We start from the raw sequence: 6097 nt of genomic DNA, 5'->3' as shown, positions 1-6097 counted from the left end.
CTGCTAACCAAAAGGTCGGCAGTTTGAATCCACCAGGTGTTCCTTGGAAACCCTATGGGGCAGTTCTACTTTGTTCTATAGGATCACTATGAGTCGGAATTGACGCAACAGCAACAGGTTTGGTTTTTTATTATATGCGTATATGCTGTTGTTAGCTACCAGTGAGTTGGCCCCTGATTCGTAGCAACCCCATACACAACGGAAGGAAATGCTGTCTGGCCCTGCGCCATCCCCATGATCAGCTGCGGACTGGACTGTCACAAATCATTAGGGAAGTGCAAATCAAAACACGGATAAGATACCACTACACACTATTGAAGAGCCTGGGCAGCACAAGCAGTTTGTGATCAGCTGCTAACCCAAAGACTGGCAGTTCGAACCCATCTAGTGGCTCTGCAGAAGGCCTGGTGAACTGCTTCTGTAAAGATTACAGCCAAACTCTGCAACACCTGGGGTTGCCACGAGTTGGAATTGACTGAACTGGAATTGGATATAAGATGTTAATATTAATGGAAACTGGGTGAAAGGTATACAGAAACTCTCTATACTATCTTTTCAACTTTTCTGTAAATCTAAAATTACTCCAAAATAAAAAGTTTAATTAAAGCATGAAAAGGTAACACATGCTTAGTGTAGAAAAGTCAAACAATTCAAAAATAAAGAGTTTAAAAAAGCAGACAAAAAAAGATTACAGCCAAGAAAACCCTATGGAGCAGTTAGTTCTCCTCTGTAATACATGGGGTTGCCATGAATCAGGAACTGTCTCAATGGCAAACTGACAAGAATACACACGTTTATTAGAATGGCTAAAATCCAAAACACTGACAACACCAAATGCTGACGAAGGTGTGGAGCAACAGGAACTCCCATTCATTGTAAGTTGGTGCTGCCACTTTGGAAGACAGTCTGGCAGTTTCTTACAAAGCTAAATATAGACTTACCATTTGATCCAACCATTGTACTCCTAGGTATTTACTTGAATGAGATGAAAATGTATGTCCACATAAAAAACCTGTACACAAATGTTTGTAGCAGCTTTATTCATAACCAAGATGTCCTTCAATAGGTGAAAGGATAAACTGTAGTCCTTCCATACAATGGCGCATTATTCAGTGATAAAAAGAAATGAGCTATCAAGCCATGGAAAGACTTGAAGGGACCTTCAATGCATACTGCTAACTGAAAGACGACAATCCAAAAGTTACAGATCGGGTGATTGCAACTATATGACATCCTGGAAAAGACTATAGAGATGATAAAAAGATCAGGGTTTCAGGGAGAGGGATGGAAGGAGGAGTAGCCTTGCTCTCTTCATCGTTTTTATGATTTTAGATAAGAAGAAGCCCTGGTGGCACAGTGGTTAAGCACTCAGCTGCTAACCAAAAGGTCAGCAGTTTGAACCCACGAGCCACTCCATGGGAGAAAGATGTGGCAGTCTGCTCCTGTAAAGATTACAGCCTTGGAAAACCTATGGGGCAGCTCTACTCTGTCCTATAGGGTCGCTATTAAGTTGGAATCGACTCGACAGCAACGGGTTAGATGAGAAAAAATAGATGAAATCCTGATCGAATTTGCAGGAGTGAGAAAACCAAGCCAACTCTAACTGGGTAAATACTAATTATGAAAAATGTAGTTTGCACTTTCTCAAATAATGACAGAAGACAGGATGAGACATAGTTCCATAATGTCCACATACAGTATAACCCTGATATTTCATTGACTTGGAGTCTACCACTTATGCAGCTGCCAGGCATGTCAATATGATCTTGGTGCTTCAACAGAAGTACAGTAATCATCTGTCTGGACACCTTTGGCTGCTCAACCAACAGCTATTGCCCTTCCCCTTCCTTAGTTCATAGACCCTGACTTTGTTCATGTGACAACAGGCTCAGTGAAATGGGACCTGTCCCCAAGCCCCAGGGGATGGTTAAAGTTTAATATTAAGAGCCAGTAAAGCAACCTCATTCTCTTTTGCCAGACACTGCTTTCTCAGCATCCCTTGCAGCTAAGGATGGCCTCCGACACAGTTTTGGCACAATGAGACATGAAGGAGGCTAGGGGGCTTCTGGCAAAGATTCAGTTTCCTGATTAAAAGAAGAGAAATTTTTCCTGCCCTGCCACCTTCCTTTTCTTGCCTTGAAGGCAGTTGTGTGAGATAAGATGCTTAGAGCCACAGCAGTCATCTTGTGGCCAAAAAGCTACAAGGCTCAGAAGGAAAGCAAACACACTGAACACGGCAGCATAGAAAGATAGAAAGCACCTGCATTCTTAGCCCTTTATTGTCAACTGTCTTGATTGTGAGATAACTAGCTATCATTATTGTTTGTTGTTTTTAGGTGCTGTCGAGTTGTACAACAGAATGAAACATAGCCTGGTCCTGCATCATCCTCGCAGTTGTTGCTATGTTTCAGCCATTGTTGCAGCCACTGTGTCAATCCATCTCGTAGAAGGTCTTCCTCTTTGTCGCTGACTCTCTATTTTGCCAAGCATGATGTCCTTTTCCAGGGACATGTCCAAAGTATGCGAGATGAAGTGCCACCATCCTTACCTCCAAGGAGCACTCTGGCTGTACTTCTTCCCAGACAGACTTGTTCATCGGTATGTTGGTATATTCAGTATCGAATTGGTATATTCATTATTGCTTAAGCCACCATTATTTGTGTATTTGGTTATTTTCTAGTTTCCAATCAAAACCCAAACCCACTGCCATTGAGTCGATTCCAACTCATAGTGACCCTAAAGGACACAGTAGAACTGCCCCAGAGGGTTTCCAAGGCTCTAATCTTTACAGGAGCAGACTGTCACATCTTTCTCCATGGACTGGCTGGTGAGTTTGAACTGCCAACCTTCTGGTTAGCAGCCAAGTACTTTAACCACTGCACTACCAGCGCTCCTTTATTTCTAGTAAACCCAGCCAGCAATGCCCAACTTCCTCTTTCAGCTTGAACTGCCCTATTAAGAGCCCCTGATCAGAAAACTGGTGCTAGATGGTCCATTGTGCAGGGTGGAGCACTGACAAAACTAGAGGTGCTTACCTGAAGACAACCAACCTATTACTGACCAGTGACCTAAGACATGGCCTGGCATGAACGGTAAGCTGGGCTATCAGAGTCAGAGCCACTCTGGAATTTGCACTGGTGAAGTCTTGGAGTACAGGAATCTTCAACAGGAGCTGAAGATGGAAGACCACCAACCATAAGGTAGAGCAGGTCTGTGGTAGGCTGAGTAATGACCCTCCAAGGATGTCCACGGTAACTGAAAATCCCTGGTAACTGAAAATATGTTACATTACATGGTAAAAGGGACTTCGCAGATGTGGTTAAGGATCTTCAGATAGGAAGATTATCCATGTCATCATAAGGGTCCTCACAAGAGGGAAGCAGGGGGATGAGGACCAGAGTCAGAAGACGTGATAATTGAAGCAGAGGGTCAGAATCAGAGACATTTGAAGGTGATATGTTGCTGGCATTGAAGATGGAGGAAGGGGCCACAAGCCAAGGAATGCAGGTGGTTTCTAAAAGCTGGAAAAGGCAAGGATATGAATTCTCCCCTAGAGCCTTAAAAAACTCAGTAAAACCCATTTCAGACTTTTGAACTTCAGAAATGTGTAATACATTTGTGTGGCCTTAAGCCACTAAGTTTGTGCTAATTTGTTACACAAATTGTTACATTATTACAGCAATAGGAATACCAATTTTGCTACCTGGAAATGGGGTACTGCTGTAGCAAATACCTGAAAACATGGGAAGTTGCTTTCAGATTGGGAAGTGGGTAGAGGCTGGGAGGGTTTTGAGGTGTATAATAGAAAAATGCTAGATTGCCTTGAACTGATTGTTATTACAAATATGGATGTTAAAGACTCTGCTGGTGAGGGTTCAGAAAGAAGTGAGGAGCGTGGGAGAAAAAACCTATATTTTCTCAGAGAATACCTAAATTGTGATTGTGATGATTAAAGTTGTGTGTCAACTTGGCTGGGACATGATTCTCAGTGGTTTGGCAGTTGTATGATGTTGTGATCACTCCCATGATGAGAGTTGATATAATGTGATCACTTCCATGATGGGATCTGCTGTGAGTAGCCTGTCAGTTGAAAGGGAGTTTCCTTGGGCATGTGGCCTGCATCAAATATAAGTGGACATCCTGGCAGGGCTTGTGGGCTTTTGCTGACTCTGGATGCTGCAGCTGGCTCCTGCTGGCTCCAGTTGGCTCTGGTTCTGAGGACTTGAGCTAGCAGCTTACCTGCAGTCTTGCTTGCTAATCTTGGGATTCATCGATCTTTGCAGCCTGTGAGCAAGAGCCTTGCTCTCTGACCTGCCGATCTTGGGTTCACCAGCCTGTGTCTACATGAATCACGTGAATCAGGAGACGCCTCTATCCTGACCCACGGACTTGGGATGTTCCAGCCTCTACAACCGTGTGAACCATTTCCTTGAGATAAATTTCTCTCTATATATATTTATATGCTTTACTGGTTTTGCTTCTCTAGAGAACTCAGCCTAAGACAGTGATAAACAGATTTTTGGTAGAAATCTGGATGTTAAAAGTGCTGCTGCTGAGGGCTCAGAAGGAAGTGAGAAACATGTTATCAGAAACTGAATGAAGGCAATCCTTGTTATATAGTGGCAGAAAGCTTAGCTGAATTGTTTCCGGAAACATGAAAAGCAGAAATATGAGTAATGAACTGTGATACTTAGCTGAGGAAATTTCTAAACAGTGTTGAAGGTGCAGCTGGTTTCTTCTTGCTGCTTACAGTAAAATACAAGAGTAAAGAGATAAATTGTCACAATAACTTAAGCAAAAAGGAGCCAGGACTTGATGATTTGGGAAATTCTCAGCCTATCCAGATTACAAAAGATACTAAAATTAAGAGATTCACAGTCAGGAAAGCATGCTCTAGAGAGAAAGGCAACAGTGTAGTTGGAACTTTTTCTAGTTTCTCAAAAGGATAAAAAATTCAGAATATTCCCTCATACAGAGGGCTCTTTGAAGAGATTAGGCATGTGATTCATGGGCTCCCTCAGACATCTCAGCAGAAGCCAGGAATAGAGACGGGATTACTCAGAAAAGATCTTTGGAGGAGCCTCTTGACTAACGGACTGAATCCCCATGACATACATGGGAGACCCACAAGGTTCTTGAGGATGTTATATCAGTAAAAACACTGCAAGCTTGGACTGAAAGGAACAGAGAGAGGAGGAAACTAAAGAAGGCTATCACAGTTCTCTCAAAACTCTACAAGCTCAAAACAGGCCGATAAAACAACTCAGCTGCAGACATGTGCTACCCTTCAAGAAAAACAAACAAAAATTGATGATTCCAAAGGTGGAGGTGTGAGCCTAGAGGGCAGATCCAAGAGCCACAGAGGATAACTCCCAGGCCTTGAAACTCGATGGATATTGTTGGGTTGGATTTCAACATAGCTCAGAACCAGCGACTCCTTTTTTCCTTCCATTTCTTCCCTTTTAAAACTGGCATCTATAACTATTATTATGTGCCTGTTCCACCACTGTATTTTGGGAGCTGATAATTTGTATCATGAGCTTATGTGTGTGAACTAATTTAATCTTTACCACAATCATATGAGTTTCACAGGTGTACTTATGGAGAGGAATTTTGCCCCAAGATGGAGACTCAGATTCTCATCCATACCTAATTTATATGATTTAGATTATGAAATTTTGGACTTTTGATTGGATGAGATTTAGAAAATTTGGACGAGTTGATGTTGTAATTGGTTGAGACTTTTGGGGACTTTGTGATGGGGTGAATGTATTTTGCATGTGAGACAGATTGACTCTTTTAGAGTTAGATGGTGGATTGTGCTATGCTGAATAATGGCTCCCCCAAAGATGTCCATGTCCTAGTCTCTGGAACCTGTGAATAAGTTACCTTACATGGTAAAAGGGATTTTGCAGATGTGTTTAAAGTAAGGGTCTTCACAATAGATAAGTGGTATCTTAGGTGAAGGGTGAGACAGTATACAATACTGGGGAAACCCGCACAACTTGTACAAGGAAAGGTCATGGAAGCTCCATAGACACATCCAAACTCCCTGAGGGACTGAATTGCTGGGCAGAGGGCTGTGGGGACCATGGTC

Source organism: Trichechus manatus, unplaced genomic scaffold, assembly GCF_000243295.1.
Source record: "Trichechus manatus latirostris isolate Lorelei unplaced genomic scaffold, TriManLat1.0 scaffold00077, whole genome shotgun sequence".
NCBI classification, from domain to species: Eukaryota; Metazoa; Chordata; class Mammalia; order Sirenia; family Trichechidae; genus Trichechus; species Trichechus manatus.
This window is presented reverse-complemented; position numbering follows the sequence as displayed.